Below are 19,212 nucleotides of genomic sequence, written 5' to 3' on the forward strand. Positions count from 1 at the left end.
GTGCGAGAAAGCTTCAATGCAGCTGACTTTTAAGCATAATTGTGAGTCGGCATATTTGTGTGCAAAGATATTGTGGTCCAGGAGGACCCTCCCAAACCCTCGATGTACAGATGGAACAGGTTTATGCCTGGAGGGGCACGGCACCTCACTGGATGACCCGCTCACTTACATTCCGTACATCTGGACCAGTTGGATGTCTGTCTGAAAGCATGAGCGTCAATTTAGCGGGGCGGGGGGCAGCGGAGTTTGCCCCCCTCCTCCCCCAACTTTCATGGCACACCATTTTGTCCCCATTCATTTGGCTGGGGCACCTTTTGTCGGAAGTCATGTCCCTTCCCCCAACATTTTCAGCAAAGTTACTCCACTGTCTGAAAGGTAAGGAGCGATCCACGTGACGGATTTCATTTTCGATTTGCACTTTAATGTTTCTTTTTTTCCACATATTATGGCAAAAGTGTAATTTCATGAACTGCCGCGTATTCTGCAGCCATGCATTTATCGGATTCCTTAAAATGAGAAAGGAAAAAAAAACAATAAATGAACTCCATGCTCTTCACCACGACGCGAGCCTAAACAGTGCCAAATGCCCGCACTTAATTACTAAACAATGCGCAATTATTTCCAGTTTCACAGCGAGTTGAAGCCAGCTCCTCTCAAACACCCGCAAGTCAAAGCAATAAGTGCGAATAAATAGCTAAAGTACGGCAACGGTCATAAAATGCAAATTCATCATTAAAAAAATATCCAAAGGCTATTTTATGCATGGGTAACTTTATGGCTCATTAATTACTAAATAATTTGAAAAACAACGCATAAGGCACAGCCGACTGGACAAAGGTATGTGGCAAATGCCATCTCCCAGCAAGCGCCATGGAGACCGGCGGGTTTAGCAGTGGCCCCCCGTGAACAGGCGGGCGATGAGAGGCCCACGCGGGTCACCTTCCATTTCCTTCATGGTCATAGTACTCGCGAGGACGGAGCCTAGGCCTAGCAGTCATTTGCACGCATGCACTCACGCCTAGAAAGGCATATACAAGGATAAAGTCAAGCTGCGTGCCCAGTACTTAGAGGTCCTGAAGTTATATTTATTTCAGAAAGCTCGTTAAACATTTCACTCGGCTGACTGAAATAAAGGATAAAACTGACCAAATAAAAGTGATGACCGCCACCAAGCCCTACTTTCGCATTACAATGCCCATTTTTGAGAGGTATTCCGACTCAATTACTGAAATCTCTCTCTCTCTTTGCCTTTTTCAGTTTTTAAACATGCCAGCACTGCCACAATCCTCTTTTCCCTTGTTATTTTTTTACTGTTGCCCCAAGAGGAAACAGAACCTTCCCGGTAGGTCCCCCTTCCCCATCTCGAAAACTGACTTTGGAGTGCGTGCCCGATTGCCCACGGAAGCCTTTACAATCTGCATTGACCCTCTCTGGGATCGTGCTCGAAGGGTCATGATCAGGGTGCCAAGGCGAGATTGGATTCTCCAAGCAATGACCGGCCATATGAGGGGATTGGTGTGACCAATCCCCTCATATAGGAGCCAGTAGAACCGCTTATAGAAGCCAGAAGAAAAGCATGATCATCAGGTGCAGTTAAAGGAAGGGCAGACGCGCAATCTCCAGGAAGACCATCATTGGAGCCAAGACAGACACCTAAGGCAACATAGCGGGTATCAGCAGTGAATGTTTTTTTTTTTTTATCAAAGATTTTATTGATTTTTACATTAAAACAGCATTACATACACTTCTCTACGTTCCGGGTAGGGGACATGGGGAGGGAAAAAGAGGGGGGGCGGTGGAGGAGGCAAGGGGAGGGGGGAGGAAGGAGGGATAGCATGGTGGGAGCGAGGTGAACAAGAAAAACAATAAATTCAACAACAACACAGCTTCAGGGACCATGGTGCGACTGTCCGTTGGAATCGACATCGGAAGTCCTCATGTCACAGGGTGCGTTTAACAAAGTCAGTAATCCCCTCTGGTGGGCCTCCTACAGTCTCAGTGGCTACAGTACTTGCCCCTGAATCTCAATCATCCTCCTCCCATCTTTTCCAAATTCTTTCGGCTTTTCGCGGGCAACCCCTCGCTTTGTATACACGATGCTCCATTACTGCACATATGTCCACATCCGTAACCCATTGGTCGTAGCTGGGTGTGCGCTCTGACCCCCACAACTGGGCAATGTTCCGCCTGAGGACTGCCATTGCAGTGGACCATAACAGTTTCTCATAACGGGAGAGGTCCGATTCACCGGAGATCCCCAAAAGCAGTTGCTTCGGGCACCTCTGTATCTGTTTACCCAGAACTCTGGACAGCTTGTCGCAGCATTTCTGCCATAGCTGCTGGATGTTATCACAGTCCCACAGTATATGAAAAAATGTACCTTCCCCTCGCTTGCAGCGCAGACATCTTGCATCCGAGTCCCTGCCCCAACGGAAGAGGGCCACTCTTGGGTAATAGGTGCGGTGCAGTATCTTCAGCTGGACCAGTCGGAGCCTTGAAGAGATAGTTGTTTCTCGTGGGTACATCAGGGCCTCCACCCAGTCTTCTGGCAGAAGCTGGCCCACGTCAAGTTCCCCCTTTGCTTTCAGGCTGGATAGCTTCAGTGTCGCGAATGAGGTTATTACGTTGTACATTGTGGAGGTAACCTTCCGCTCCACTCGGTCTTGGACTATGTTGCGCTCTAGTGGAGAGCTTTCTGGCAGATCTTGTATGGATTGTCGCTGGGCCGTCCAGGCATGGACTAGTTGCATATGGTGGAATCTCTGTCTGGCAGGGAGAATTTCTCTTGCAACATTTCGAATGTTGCCAGGTTATCCTCATGCACGGCGTCTCTGACATTGGAGATTCCTCGTTGGGTCCATTCGGGGCACCTTGGCAGCTTCCGTATTTCGGGCAGGTTGCAGTTGTTCCACAACGGTTGGGTCAGAGTTATTTTCCCTCCCCAGCCCAAATATCGCGACGCTTCCTTCCAGATTCTCATTATGTGAGATATCATGTCTGGTTTCGGTGGTCTGTCCAGGTCTCTGTAGAGGTGCTCTATTGGTTTCGCTGTGGCGTTACAGTGGAAGCCCCTGATGCGTGGCAGGCTCCCGTCGCCGTGGAGCATATCATTCACCACCTCCATTTGGGCAGCCCAGTAGTAAGATTGCAGTCTGGGCAACCCAATCCCTCCCTCCCAGATAGACCAGTGAAGAGTGGCAAGGGCAATTCTTGGGTGTCCTCCTTTCCATAGCAGTTTCCGGAGGATGCATTCAATTTTGCGAATGTCCTGATGATGGATGTACAAAGGCGCGTTTTGCAGGATGTATAGGAATTTGGGAAGGGCAATCATTTTGAACAGAGCTGCCCTACCCAGCAGCGTAAGTGGTAAGGAGATCCAATGGCGGGTGTCCTCTGCGAATCTCGTTATCAGGGGGGAGAGGTTCAGCACCGTGTATTCCGTGAGTTGCATTGTAATATGTATTCCCAAGTATTTGAACTTCTCCTTCTCGATCTGGTAGAGGCCCGAAGCTAGGCCCGCCGCTGGAGTGCCTCCTATAGGAAAAAGGATAGGCTTGGACCAGGTCACACGAAGTCCGCAGAATACCTCATATTGCCTCAGTAGTTGCACGACCTTGGGGCAGGAGGCTATCGGGTCCTTTAGGTAGATGAGAAGATCATCCGCATAGAGAGATATTCGGTCCTCCCAGGTCTCAGACCATCGGAAGCCCTCCCAGGTTCAAGTGTTTCGCAGTAGGATCGCCAGGGGTTTGATGGCGATGGCGAAGATCATGGCCGATAGTGGACAGCCCGCAGAATACCTCATATTGCCTCAGTAGTTGTACGACCTTGGGGCAGGAGGCTATCGGGTCCTTTAGGTAGATGAGAAGATCATCCGCATAGAGAGATATTCGGTCCTCCCAGGTCTCAGACCATCGGAAGCCCTCCCAGGTAAGAGTGTTTCGCAGTAGGATCGCCAGGGGTTCGATGGCGAAGATCATGGCCGATAGTGGACAGCCCTGCCTTGTGCCTCTTCCCAGCCTGAACGGTTCTGATCTCCAGCCATTGACCCTGGTCCTAGCAACCGGGGATTCATACAGCAGTCGCACCCAGCTCATGAAGGTTTCACCGAAGCCCATGCGGTGCATTATGGTCCAGACAGCTTCCCATCTCACCGAATCGAAGGCCTTTCCAAAGTCGATTGCTAACAGGGCTAGTGGACCCTGTATGTTGTTGGCCCTTTCCAACGCTGATAATAGCCTGCGGAGGTTCATGCGGGTTGATCTTTGTGGCATAAAGCCGCATTGGTCCGGGTGTATTAGGGCGGGGATTACCTTCTGTAGTCGATCCGCTAACAGTTTTGCGAGTATCTTAGTCTCCGAGTTAATGAGCGAGATGGGCCTGTATGAGCTGCATCTTTCTGGGGGCTTGTTCGGTTTGGGTATCACTACTATTGTTGCTTCTCATAGGTCTGGGGGGAGAGTGCCCTTTTCTCGTGCGTGGAGATACATTTTCAGCAACTGGGGGGCTATCACGTTAGCGCCTACCTTACGCCATATCTCCACCGGGAAGCCATTTGGGCCAGGGGTCTTACCAGACTGGAGACCATAGATGGCACCTAGGATCTCTTCCTCCGTGATCTCTCGCTCCAGTTGTTGCTGCTGGGCTTCATTTAGGGTAGGGATTTCAATGTGGTCCATGATCGTAGCGTCCATCGGAGTTGTGGGTTCGCCGTATAACTCGGCATAGTATTCCGCAAAGCCTTGGGTTATTTCCTGGTCTGTTACTCCTGCATTTGATCCTTTTGGTTCAAGTCTTCGGACATGGTTGCGTCCCTGCTCCTTCCTTTCCAGCCATGCCAACATCTTGCCGGCCCTGTCGCCTGTGTCATAGATCCTTGCTGTCATTGCAGTGTGTGCTTGTCTAGCGTTATCCATCGCAATACTTTGCAATCTTTTTTGTGCCAATAGCAACTCCCGGTTGGAGACTGGCGTATTTTCATTTATGTGCCTCTCCTCTGCCCGTTTGGCTTGTGTCTCTGCTTCACGGATCTTGTGGATATGCTGCCTCTTTTGGGCCGCCGTCCAAGAGATCAGCTCGCCACTTGGGACCGTTTTATAGGCTTCCCACAGCGTTTCAGGGTTCGTTTCCGCCTGTGTGTTTAGCTCAAAGTAAGTATTAGTAATTTCCTGTAGTCTGTCGACCAGCTCAGAGTCACCCAGATGATAGCTGTTCAGGCGCCAGCACGGTGGTGGGATTTTCCGGGATGTGGTGAGTACCATTTCAATCGGAGAATGGTCAGGAATACCTTTGGGAAGCATGCTCATTTCCTGTGCCCTGTGTAGGTCGGTAGCGAGGGTAAAAATATAATCCAATCTGGAGAGCGAGGCATGTGCCCCGGAGTGGAAGGAGTACGCTCTAGTGTCTGGGTGTAGTTCTCTCCACACATCGCAAAGGCCGAGTGCGTTGGTGAATGTGGCCAATCTGGTGGGGACGTTCGGGTTTCTGTTGCGTATATGTGATCTATCCAGGGTTACGTTCATGACTTCATTAAAGTCACCGCCTAGTACCATGTAGTCAGATGTATCATTGGCGATTAGCAGGGTAATGTCGGTGAGTAGTGGCTCTAGTAGGGTTGGTGGTGCATAAATTGCTATTAGTGCCACAGATTGTCCCCACAGCTCACCCGTCGTATATATGTATATGCCACCTGTATCATGGGTCACCGTGTGGAGGTGGAGGGGGAGGTTTTTTGGTACCTGGATCATGACGCCTCTTGCACCCATCGTGAAGCCGGAATGGAGTGCTAACTTATAGTTCGTACGTCTGAATAGGGTACATTCTGTGCCTGCGAGGTGTGTCTCGGATAGGAACACTATATCGGCCCTTCGTCTATTCAGGAATTGGCGCACCAGGCGGCGCTTGATGGCATTGCCCAGGCCATTTATGTTCCAAGACATAAGTCTTAGTGTTCTGAGGGCATCCGCCTTACTGTTGTCCCCTGCCATATGAGCGTTTAATGACATTAACCCTCAGTGTCTCCGGCGGCGATATACGCCCATTGGAGCCCTGCCCATGGGACCCCGACATCCACTCCAGCCATATTCCCTTATGAGTTCCATTGGTCCCACCTGAAGCGGTCCTTAACAAACCCCTAACCCCCCCCACCCTATACTCCTCCCAACTAGAAGCATCGGTCGCCCAAACAACAGCTCTATGGTGTCAACCGGAAACTTAACATTTACCAAACTTACTTTCTGGTGAAAGTGACTTTCCCCTAGATGAAGCCCAAGGGGGCAGATGCTGCTCCTCTAGAGGAGGTTCCCGTGAGAAACTGCCCGTGTGCAACACGTGGGATTTGTTTCACTCCTTGGGGGATGGGGGGGGGGGGATTTTCCCCTCGGCGTCAACTGAATGCCTTATATGCGTTTAGTTTGACTTTCAGTACGGGTGGTTTCCCCCTTCTTAACAACCCAGGGGATAAAAGCCCTCCTCGCGAGGTATGCCCGGAGGGGGACAATTACGTGTAGTGTACGTGGGGTTCGATGCAGCCCCAGGGGGGGGGGGGGAGCTCTCTTCGTGTTGCGGTTTTGGGGCGTACCGCGGCCGCATCAGGTATGTGTGTGTTGCCTGGTATTACATATGCGTGTGCAAACAAAAGGTTCTGTGTCTCTACCTGGGTAGCCTCACGGGGCTTCAGGCGTCTGGCTGCTATTGGGGCTGTGGTCAGCCCCCCCATGTCCTCCGGCGGATCTTGTGCTGGTGGTTGGCGGGCCACTCGCTGTTTGCTGGTGGAGACCTACGGTTCCTCCGTCCGCCGTCACGGGGGACGGACCAGTCTCCGTCTAGGTTTTGTTCAGCCCATCGCCAGGCCTCCTTGGGGTCGTTAAAGTGGACCGTTGTCCCTTTATGATCTATCTTGAGTTGCGCCGGGAAGAGCAGGCCATACTTCACTCCCATTGTTTGTAGCTGTTTCTTGAGATGATCGAAGGATTGTCTCGCCTTTTGGACGTCCCTGGTGTAGTCGGGAAAGAAGGCAACTTTGGAGCCGTTAAATGTGACAGTGCCTTTCTCACGCGCATACTGTAGTAGGGCATCACAGTCCCTGTAGTTCAGAAACTTTGCGATTATCGTGCGTGGAGGCGCGCCGGGTTGAGGTCTGCCTGTGGGTACTCTGTGTGCCCTTTCTATGGAGAAGGCGTCCGGCTCGTACAGGTCGGTCAACCATTGCTCCAAAAAGAGCTCCATGCAGGGACCTTCGGCTCTCTCGGGAATGCCGAGAATGCGCACATTGTTACGTCTGGATCTACTCTCTCCGTCTTCAATTCTGTCCTCCAGCACATTCAGTTTAGATGTGACATTTTGGAGCTGTTGTTGCACAGTGTTCATTCTATCCTCAGTGTTGGATATATGATGTTCGGCCTCCCCGGTGCGGGCCGTCAGTTTTTGAAGGTCGTGCCTGAGGAGGGACACATCCATGCTGATCCCGTCCATTTTTTGTTCAATTGATGTCCGGGAATCTGCAATGGCGGTCATTACGTCCTTCAGGGAGATTATATGTTCTGATTCTGCATCTTCCGGGGATGGCGCGTGTAAGTCGGGGGCCTGCAATGGGGGAATGGTGTATTGATCCATTCTGCTTTGAGTGGGCTGCTTTCTGGATTTCTCTTTTCCCATGGTTCCCGTTGCACCTTGCGGCTGTGGTCTTTGCGTGGTGATCCTCTTGTGGTGGCTGGATATCGGTGTGTTTGTCCGCCCACTCTTGGGCTGTTGGCTCTGGGATTGCGTTTGGAGGCCTCTGTGGAATATGGTCCAGTCGTGACCCCCCGGGTCTTATTCGGCAGCAGTGAGCCTTTCTACTTTGGGTCCGATTGCCTCACGGTTGGCCTGCAGCACTTAGTCCCTGGCCTCGGTCTTTTCTTCCTGCTGCCCTGGGGGTTGGAGCGGTGCGTGCGGGGCCCTCACCCTATGATGGGGCTCTCTCTGGGTCGAGTGGCCTTTGTTTGGGTGGTGTGGTACCGCTTCATAGCCACTGCGTGTGGGACTGCAATCCTCCAGTTATGGGTGCGGCCTTCCCCTGCCTTGGGCCCCCTTGCCGCCCAGGCCAGCATCAGTGTGGGTGATATGGCGGCCGGGTGGCTCCGCGGCCTCACGGCCTCCTCCGAGGACCGGCCCGCTTACTTCTGGGGTGGGCCTATTTGGGTGGTGCAGTTCGCGTATCCTCCTACCTCCAACAGCGTGCCCGCTGTTTGCGTGTGGTGCTCAGCCGCCGCAGGCCTCCTCTGGGTGATGTCTTGTCAGCAGGCCCCGCTCAACGGGCGGCGTGTGCGTCGCTCTCCTCCAGGCTCCTGTGAGACCAGGCTGTTGGCGGGCTCTAGTTCGCAGCGCTGAAGCCGCCCATCGCAGGTCCTCCGAGCCACGATTCGCAGGCCTCGTTCAGTCTCCCTGTCACCATCCGCCCCTCCCGCGACGCTGTTTGGGAGGGTGCACGGCGCTCCTTTGCGGCGCCGAGGGCGTCTCACCACGACAGGGGCTCGCAGGTGCGCCAGGGTCCGCCAATGTATCGGAGCGCTGCCGGAGCCTTCCCAGGGGGGCTGCGCTTCTCCTCTGCCGACACCAGTGGGCAGGCGGCGAGCCGGGCACCGCTTCAGTGGAGCTCCGCTTCCCGGCTTCAGTGTCTGCCAGTAGCCATCTTGAAGGCGGGCTGGTTTGGCGCTCGTGCAAAGTTCTTCGAGCTCTAACTCGGGGATTCGGTCGCGGTTTGAGCTGCTTTCTTCCCAGCTTGTGCACGGGGGTGTCCGGCACCCGACAGGAGTGTTCTAGGACCTAATTTAGTCAGAAATCAGGCGTTTTCTTCAGGATGTGTGGTGCGGCCACGGGACCCGGAGAGACTCACGTGTTTCCCATCTCGCTGCTGGCCACGCCCCATCAGCAGTGAATGTTAACTATTCGCTGCTACCCCAAACGGTATGTAGGTGTGAGGAATTCTACCATCCGCATTGGTAGGTGTGAGCTCGCCTGGGCTTTTTGAATTTGTTAATTAAATGGAATGATGGTAGACCAACCTCAGGAAAACGTGTGGAGCTAATCCACACACACATTCCTATGCTCACCCCAAGACAAATGCATAGACCCGTGCACTCTGGATGGACACAGCCTACATGCACAGTCCATCCCCATTATATTTAGCTGGAATGTGACAGCCCGGAGCCCACAATGTCATCTCCAGGAGGGGTGCAGGGAGGGCCAACCTTCCCCTTGCCATGGCCACCAAAGGCTCCATGGATCCGCCCTGCTCCTTTATTAGGCCCTGCAGCTGATGTCAGCGATAAACATACCAATAGAGGGTACTTCAAATAGACCGACATGGGGGCTGGCTGCAGAGATTAACAAAGGAGACAAGAAACCCAACAACCTTTCATATGTAACTGTGTCAACCTGAAGGCAGCTCTCACCCTCAATATCAATGACAGTGAGCGGGTCTGTCTGGGACTGTTTACAGTAGGCCACCCCGCTAGGGGAACCTCATTCATAAGGTGTGAGAATGTGGTTTGCAGGAGCCAGAGTCTGGTCTCGCCGCAGCTTCAAGAGAGACCTGCCACTTTAATATGAAACCACAGAGAGACACATTGATCAACAACAGACAGGATGATGGGTTGGATTTAGCATTACAAGGGAGTGTGGCCAGAGCTCTTCCTGTTGAAAGAAGGATTCTGCCATTTTAGTTCTGGGGCTCACCTAGTTCCTGTTTTCACCCCCTTACCTGTTATTTATTATTATTATTTTTTTTTTTAATTGTATTTACCAAAAACTGTTTGGTTTTAACATAGTTGAAAGGACCATTTTCCTCTTTTTCTTATACAACAAGAACCGTTTGGTTCTTTGTATGCTTGCATTCTCCTTTTTTTGTCATTTGCTTAGCGATTGCCCAAGATGTTTTATGTCCACAAATTAGCCGTGGCCACCAAGTCTCCTATTCGCGTAGAGATGAAGCTTCCAGGATAGTTGACAAATAAGCCTTTCTCAGCATTGTCAACGCAGGGCAAGATGTTAGTAGGTGTCGGACCGATTCTACCGCCTCCTCCTCTTCACACAGTCTGCAGGAGATAGATGAGCTGCTGCCTCTGATGAACAAAATTTCATTAGTTGGTAAAAAGTTTAGTCTTGCTTTAATAAAGAGTTCTCAGAGGTCTGCTAGGAAATTTTGTATACATTTCTCCAGGATCATTGTATTTTCGCTGTAGAGGAGGTAGATGACTCAGAAGTTTGTTCTTTTCCGTCATCTCAAAGGTAGTAATCCAATCCAGTTCCTCCAGTTTCTTCTTTATTTTGAGGGGATTTGTAAGCAGGTCCCTCTTGCAAACAGGCGATAGATTTTAGTTGTTCCTTTTTCTTTGTCGCTCATGTTGCTAGAGTCTTCGAGCCCCCTGTTTTGATTTCAGTCGCCAACAAGTTGTACAAAGTTGGTGATTCTGGCAAGAGGATTTTTTTGTAGAGGGACATGCTGTTTTCCACAACGGCTTTTAATGAAACCAGCCCTAGTTCTTTTCTTATTGCCGGTAGTGAAGTTGATATTGGGACCGAGAGCAGGGACCTCCAGAAGAAAGCTTTGATTTTTGGCCAGATTTTGTCTGGTAACTGAGGCATAGCCTCCACACCATATGTCAGGGACGGGATGACCTTTGATTTGTAGTATTTTAATACCGGTAACAGCGAAAACTTGTTGTCCAGCATTCTTGCTTGTGTGGTCAAGGTGCGCGCCTTGGACCAGATGAAGCTTTGCATGCTTGTTTCCTGTTTGGTGTTGTCCAGCACGACCACCAAGTATTTGAACTTTGGGGCTATTTCTATCAACAGGTTTTCCAGGGGCCATGAGGCTGCCGTGGCACACTTGTTCTTTTTGCCCATAATCATTATTTTTGTTTTTCCAATGTTGATTTGGAGTTTGTTTTTGTTGATATACTCCGCCAGGTTTACTATTTGGCGTTTGAGGCCTATCGGAGTCTGGTCGATCACAGTGATGTTATCGGCATAGAGGATTCTAGGTACTTGTATTGCCCCAACCTTAGGGGGGAAAGCCGTGACCACTTCTGTACATTCTTTGTAATCTCTGATAAATGCCGGGAACAGAGCCGTCGCTAAGGGGCATCCCTGTTTTACACCCCTTGTGATTGCAATGCTTTCCGATAACAGATCTTTTCCGTTTAACTTTACCCGCATCGATGTCTTCGAATAAAGTGCTGTTATGGGGTCCATGATGTTCCTTGGGCAGTTTGCTGCTGACAGTGTATTCCACAACAGGGATCTTTCCACCCTATCAAAGGCCTGAGTAAGGTCTATGAAGGGTAGGTAGGTGTTAGAGGACTCTTCTAATGATTTACTCTTCAGGAGACTGAGGATCATGATGTTTATTGAAGCCCCTGCGTTCTTCTGGAAGCCGACTTGGAAAGGGACATATAATGGAACAGACTTTATCCATGCCTGAAATTTCTTTAGTCGCATGCCGAAGACTTTCCCTATGCAATCCTGGAGCGCTATCGGTCTAATTATATGCATCTGCTGTATTTACCTTTTTGAAAATGGGTACAACCACGGATGAAGTCCATGAGACCAGCACCGATTTGGCTGCGGCACAGTTTTCAAAGACTTTACTGATGAAGGGCGCCACTCGTCTGGGAAAGATTTGAGGTTCATGTTGGTGATGCTATCGGGGTCTGGTGTGCGTGAGGTTTTTAGTTTACTTATGATTGATTTAATGTCCTCTTCGTCCGAAAGGTTATACCATTCCAAGTTGTTTTCTTTCACATCTGTTTCCACCTTCCCGTCTGAGTCTTTAAAGAGGGCTGAGAAGTGGGCGATCCAGGCTTCTTCGCTCACGCAGTTTGCTTGTGACGGGGTGGTATGCGCCCCAGATTGTTTAATAAGCAACCAACATTCTCCAGTGTTTTTGCTTCCTAGTTTCTTTAACATCTCCTCTGCATCGTTTTGGTACATGGAGATACAATGATTTCTCAGCCATGTCTTGTAGTCTTTACTTGCCTGACTTGCTTCCTTTAAGGCTATCGCCATATTTGTTTTTTAGCAGTTCTTGTTAACCTTCTGACTAGGGCTCTTTTTGCGACTAGGCTCTTATCATATTGAGGGTTTTTAAGATCCAACCCTGACGCCTTTTTCTTTGTGGTCTTTATTTTAAACGGTCTTAGTAGTGGCTGATAATCTGGGCTTGTTGCTGTCACTGTGCCTTTGCGTTGCCCTTCTTTACGATAGTTTAGGTTCAGAGTTTTTATTTTTTCCACTGTTAATTTGAGTCGGTTTCCTTGGCCACTCTGCTCAATTTGAGATTCGCAGTAATGTTGTTCGCGATTTGGAAATTCCCAGATGGCTTTGAGAAGATTGTGGTCGCTTGCTTCTGTTTTAACAATTTCAAAAGTTGTAGCAAAGATATAATAGATGGTAGCACTGGAGGTATCTCTTTCCCAAGAAGGCAAACAATTACGATTTGGAAAGGCCTTATTGAAGTCATAGCAGCCACGTGAAGTCATTAACTCCTGCCAACTCGCACCTCTTTTTTCGGCTGGCGTTTTAGGTTGTTGAGTAGCCCCTCTTGGGGAGCATCTGGCGTTTAAATCTCCACATATTATGATGTGCCCTACTTTTAATTCAATTAATAGGTGGTCCAATATTTTTTCTATGTTCTTTAGAAAGTTTTCATCTGAGATGCTCCTTGGGTTCCAGTATACGGCAATTATAGCTCAGCTATCACCTTGGTGTTTTGATTCAGCATAGTCCATTTGGTCAATATTGACAAATGATGTAGAGATGACGACAGCATGTTTTGAATGCTGACTCCGCTTCCTGATCGAATCGCTAAAAGAATCCCATCTGATGGTCAGCTCAATTCACTCTTTTTTGCAGGAGAAAATTTGATCGCAAAGCCATCTAGATTTGCTTTTTCCGTCAGCCATATTTCTTGTAAAGCTAGAATGTCAAACAGGCCCAAGTTTACGTCACCCTTTTCCAGTAAATGGTGATAGCCTTGCGTGTTCCATGATCCCATACTCAAAGTTGAGTGAGTGTGGTTGCTCCTTTTGCCTCACCGTTGCTCAGAGCAGCTCGCCGTGGATGTCTGGCTGCTATTTCTTGGCATACGCTGATATGATTTTTGGTAGCCAAGCCCATAATTGCTTCATCGGTGGGAGGGCTGATTCTATTTTGGATAGCTGTTGCTTCTTCGTAGCAGGTGTTGACCGAGTAGGTCGAGACCTGGGGGTTGTTGACGTCAATGAGACTCTTTCTTCTCTGTTTTTGGGACTCCTACCTTCTTTTGAGATGGTGGGTTCTTTTAGTACATCATGTCTATTTCTCCCCTCTGTGTTTCTTTGACTACTTGGCTCCGATGGATTGATCATTTCTTTAGCACTTAGCTCTTCAAGCTTTGCCTTGTGCCTTGGTAGTCTCTGGGAGCTATATAGATCCTCCGTTTTTGATCTGTAACGAGTTGATGTAATTCTTGTGGCGTGCCTCCAGTCGCCATCTCCTCTGGCTACCTCATGATTGATGTCGGCTAGAATTGACAAGAGAAATCCCTCTTGAGAGAGTTCCTCCAGAGCCTTGCCGCAGCCTTTATGTGAATGTAAGCCTTTGCCATCAACCCTCTATGGTATGGTTCCACCCTCAAATAGTCGCCAGCTCTCAAGCTTTTTAATGTAGAGGTTGAACCAAAGATATTTCTTACTGTCCTCCTAGTCAGCACCATCTTCTCCCAGTTTTTGTGTGTTTGTTCTAGTTTCAGGATGACAGTTTCTCGGGATTGCTCTTTCAAACTATGTTTGTGAGGACTCACTTGTTCCTTTGATGGATGCCTCCTCCGATTGTGTGCTTTCTCACTCACCTCTGCTTACTTTTGCTTATTGGTTCTTACTTGATGGTGGTGTACCAGTAAGTCTGTTGATCTTTCTTGTCTATTAGGATGTTCTTTGTACTCTCTATTTGAAATCTCTGTTCCTCTGCTCTTCGGTCTTTTCGGTGAGTATAGCAGATCTTGCTGTTTCTCGCTTCGGTGCTCTCTGCACTGAGGCTCATCCAGATTTTTGCTTTTTGTTGCTTTCTCACTCCGAACCTCAATTTGTTCTTCTTCTGCATCACTGTGAGGATACTGCAACAAATTCATGGCGGATTTATCCGCTAGAAATTCGTTAATTGTTTTGGGGGAATTTGCAAAGGTGGATACTTGGTCCTTGCTCTACGTTGGTTCCATTTATGGCGTTGCTAGGTGCAGACTTCCCTTTCATACTTTCCCCCTCTTTTTCCATTACTGTAATCAATTCGGTGTTTTGTTCTGTTACAAGGGTCGGACTGGACTCTGGTTTTTTGGCTAATTTCAGTAGAACTTCTTTATGAGTTGTGTCTGATTTACTTATTTTTCTTTGTCCCTTTATCGGTACTCTTTGCCGATCTTCTGCCCTCTCGACCTTGCGACCGGTTTCACCTTCCTTCTGGGTCATTGCCAATGTGGCACCTTTCTTTGGAGAGCTGGCTTTGAAGAAGACGACCTCCGGTAGGCTAGGCTTTCCTCCCTCCTTGTTGGTGTGGGAGTTGAAGATACTAAAATTGGTTCCGTTCTGGTACTCTCGAGACGGCTTTTTGGTGTATGTGCTCCGCTTGTGTTGATTGCGCAGTCCGCCCCATTTCTTGCAGATCTTGCACTGTATTGCTTCTGATAGTTCTGATCGGGCTGGTCGCTTCACCACTTGCGGGTTTAACTGGCGTTCTGTCTCTGACAATGCTTTGTTTATTCTGTGCTGCAGCTCCAATATATCCTTCTGGCAATATGAGTTTAGTATGCATCATGGCTATCAATGTCGCCTGATCTTTCAAGCTTTCGTTGATGGCCTCAGTTTACAGAAGGGGTTCAAAGCTATCGTGATTGCGGACAATATCGTGGTCATATCCGTTTTTTTTGTTTGAGTGTCCTTGGGCATCATTGGCCATTGTTCTCCATAACTCTGACGCCTGTGCGATGAACTAAAGGAGGCATCCTGCACATTTGCCCTTGTTGGTGAGTAGAGTTTTGGTATGGTTGAGATGCTCTTACGTGGTTTCCTTATAGGTTGCTCTGCAAGTTTTTCCTTTCTTTGTCTTTGTGGCGTTTCAATTTCAGTCCGCTTAAGAGGCGCCGGCCCTGTTTGATGGTTTTCATTGGTAACTTGTTCTTCCACCACTGTGTCATTCCTTGATGCCAAGTTCTCCTTGCTTGTACTGCAAGATGCTTGGGACTCACCATCCGGTAACTTCTGCGGCACTGCGCCCTCACTTAGTTCTGATGCCGTGGTTTTCCTCAAGGGCGGCTCAGTTAAGTTTGTGTTTTTGTTAATTCTAGTCTCTTCTGATCGTTCCTGGGGGAGCTTGAAGGCCCCGTTGGATTTGTTTTTTTTATATTTGCCTCATGTGATGTGGCTAGAGATTCTATCTCAGCCAAAGAGGAGCTAGTAGTAAGTTCCACACAAGTTTGTTTTGCACACATGGAGAGCCCCATTTTCCTCACTTTTAGTGCTGGTGTTGGTTCCCTTAAAGCTTCAAGGATCGCCGCGTCCGAGAGCTCTTCAAGATGGTCATGGTTTCTCTTACCAAGATTATTTGTCACGTAATTTGCGGGGATGCGTAGCACCGTCTTTTGGAAGAATTTTTTAATTGAAGACATGTGTTGCTTTTTATACTTATTCAACCGTCTGTGTGCTGAGTTTATTCGCCCTGGTATCCGAGCGCTTGGAAGTGGTTTTACACTCTTGACTATCCCCCTGAATTTCTTTGGCAAAAACTGCGCCCTCCTTGGCTAGATTGATTGTCTTTTGTGGCTGTTCTGGGGTAAGGATCACCTCCTTCAGGGTCGTGTTCTGCGACAAGTCTCTGGCACTCCGAGGCTCCCCTCCGCCATCTCCAGACTCACACACCACCTCCGAGTCGGGAGTGGCAACACACCCATTCCTCAATGCCCGCCAGACAGCCCCGCGACCAACGCGTCCATCAGGAGAGGCCGAAGAGATGACTCCCCCGCCACGCGGTCGGGTCCCCCTACCCGATAAGTGGGATTTCAGCATCCTCTTTGTTGTTGCAGGTTTTACCTGATTGTCCTTCCAGAGGCGCTGTGTTCATAGATAGCTTCACTGGGCTTGTTGTAGTGGCGCCATTTTTTTTGTGATGCTGCATCCTCCAGGATTGCGAGTGCTCCGACCGGCTCAGCTGCAGGGTCAATCCCCGTCATCGCCCCTCCAGCCGCCGACGGGGAGTATCTACCCGCAGCCCGATCCGGCCGGCACTCGAGGTCCGAGGTCGCTTCTCCCATCTGTTGCAGCAACTGGAGCTTCATTTCCCCTCCCTCGTTGAACGCTGCCGGGCCGCCATTAATCTGTCCCTTGATTAACAATGTAATCTTTTGCTGTCCTAAAAGCAGCGTTTTGCCATTTCGTGAGCGACTACTAGAACATAAACTTGGTGGAGCTGATTGGAGACGGTTTCTCGTCGGTTGCTGGCCCTCTAGAGGTGGGTTCTTTTCCCAGGGTAACTTGGAACTTCTGAGGCAGCGTTTGTCAGACTCTCCTTCCATTTGTAAAAGTTCTGTTGTTGCAAGGGGGTTGTATGCAGTCGCGGGTTGAGACATGTCTAAGCAGCCTTGCCGGCCTGACAAGGACTGCAAAGAATGCTCCAACCTTAGCAACAAGCTCCGCGGCTGCTCTGCGGCTCCCAGCAGTATTTGTAGGTCCTCTTACAACTGTAGCGCAGTAGAAAGCAGACTGGAGTGAAGTGGAACTGAAAACGCTAGGTGGAGAGCTCTCTCCAAAGACTGCTCCAACCTCAGCGACAAGCTCCCCTTACCTATTGCAAAGCACTCTGGTTACGACCTCACTCGTATAGGAGATTATTCCCAGGATTGGTTAATTAAGGTAGGGTTAGCCTACATCAATCACTGTGGACCACTTAGCTTTAAAAGAGGGCCAGGCCCCTCTTTTGGTAGATCATCTGAAGACTGCACTTGAAGCAACAATAAACTCTACCTTGGGCCCTGGCTGAAGGTGCAGTCTGCCTTACATCTTCTGCCAGTGAAGGAAGGCCAGAATATTCAAAGAGCGAACCAAGATCCCTCCCCATAACTTCTCCCAGGGAACAGTGGGAGAAACAGAACTCTGAGAACCCTGAAGCTGCTCTAGAACCGGTGCCCAGCCATAACACAGCGTGCCCTGCTATGTTCTGCAGCAAGCTTCCTGTATAGGAAGTGCTAGAAGTTCTCTGAACCTACAACCAAGGACAAGGCAGCTGCCTGCAACACTCCTCAGCTTTGGGCCATTTCTGCCTTAAAGGACGACAAGCCCATTGAAGAAGCTGGGAGAAGTGCTTCGACAAACACCTACCCCCGTCCGCCTGCAAGGACATGTTCGAGCCCATCGAGTTAACTGATCTGCAACCAATGGCAACGCTGACCGTTGTCAAGCCGCCGTCAATTACAGACATCCGAGACATCTTGGCCAGTGCTTCACAACCACCAATCAGACCCAGAGCGACAGTGTAGGCGAGCCTGCAGCGTTCGCCCCGCTTTGCTCACCGAAGCGCTGTGCCGCTAGATACGTGCAGCAACGCCCGCCTTGAACTCTGTCACAGAAGCCTGCAAAGCCCCCTGAAGCCGACTCAACCCTATCAAGCACCAAGAACATCAAGTGGTACATTGTGGTTCTGTCCCCCTGGTCCTTCCCAGAAGGCCCCGGGATACATTTTAAGACCCACTGCTCCCTTTCTGCTAAAGGCAAGAAACCTTAACAAACTGTTGTGGTTATTTACCATACCGCCTCCCCTCCTGTCAGTATCCAGAGTGTATCCCTTTCCTTCTTTGAAACTGTCGGTCCTCAGCATTCCTTTACATGGTGGGTTGTATTTCGTAGTGCTGTTAGACTATCTGTTGTGATTAATAAAGTAGATATTTTTAATACAACATTTACTGGACACTCCTTTTATCATTGGGTAATAATTGTATTTTCGCTGTGCTGCAACTAACCAATGATACACGAGCTTTCGGAGATAAGCCTGCCGTTCCCATCCACGTTACCAAAATTGGACAAGGTTTAGAATTTGCTTTTTATTCCAATCTGTTTGGATCCCTTCTCGTGCATTAGAGGTGTGGGGCTGATTGATGGTTTAGAAACCGATACTCACCCCTGGACCACTGGTGCCCTGCAATTTGATTTGTCACAGTTGAGATTAATAAACACCCAGAATAAAATAAATGAAATTAATGAGCACATGCATGCTGCGGTGCTCGGCAACAGAAACCCAACTCATTGTTATAAATATAGCCTCTACAATGAGAAGTTTTCATCAAGCAGATCTCCATCCCTCGCCGAGCACGAGTAGAGCCCCAATGACAAACCATGAAAAAGGTTTTGAGGGAAATCAAAAGATACAATTATTTCATGGGAAGGTGTATGTCTCCATCTTCATTTTACCTTTCCACGACCAGACTCCTTGGTGACGAATGAAGATTGAAGAAAACATTCCTATATTTGCCATTTTTGGGAAGGATCGGGGGTGGGAGAGGCCTTAAGGACAGATGTCTGTGTTCACTATGAAGGGAGGCTTTTAGGCTACCTCAGTGCAATGCCTCACAATAGGTAACCCAGACATCTATGTTGATAACATCTGAGTCAAGGCTACTGTTGTGAAGGATGCTTCTGGAAACTTCAGATATTTTCATGCTAAGTTTCTTTATCACTTTTACAGCAAAGTCCATTAAGACATAGGGCAGGAACCCACTGGCTCCCACCACCCAGGCTACATCTTTCCTACTGCCTGTGGTGGAACTCCAGTGACACATTCTCTCACTCATACAAACGTTCCATCATTAACTCTGACGCCATATATTCCAAACCAGCCTGTATCCATCCATAAGGAAAGCACGTCACAACGGCTACTATGCACTTAATTAATGGTACCACTACTCTCAGCAATACTGCTTTACATTCAACTGGATGATACCAAAACTGCCCATCAGGAAGCAGGCAACTCAATACTAATTACCATTAGCACCCTGGGCGTGGGAGCCAGCCAATCCGGTGACTAGGAATGTGGGCTGACGCTACCGGTGAAAGCCTGCATTCTATGCCACCTGACGGCCAGCTCCCCCACCTGCCATCTTCCACTCCAACGACCCTGCTTTTTAAAAAAATCCCTCCCCCCCAATTTCGCTTA

General features: G+C 49.2%; 1 protein-coding gene across 1 annotated transcript in view; it reads right to left on the minus strand.

Annotated features, from left to right (window-relative positions):
• TNFRSF21 (TNF receptor superfamily member 21) overlaps positions 1-19,212 on the minus strand; it is a 329,419-nt gene that overhangs the window by 223,407 nt on the left and 86,800 nt on the right. The gene's annotated exons all lie outside the window — the stretch shown is intronic.

This window comes from Ambystoma mexicanum, chromosome 4p, assembly GCF_040938575.1.
Source record: "Ambystoma mexicanum isolate Mex_15411 chromosome 4p, UKY_AmexF1_1, whole genome shotgun sequence".
Lineage (NCBI taxonomy): Eukaryota > Metazoa > Chordata > Amphibia > Caudata > Ambystomatidae > Ambystoma > Ambystoma mexicanum.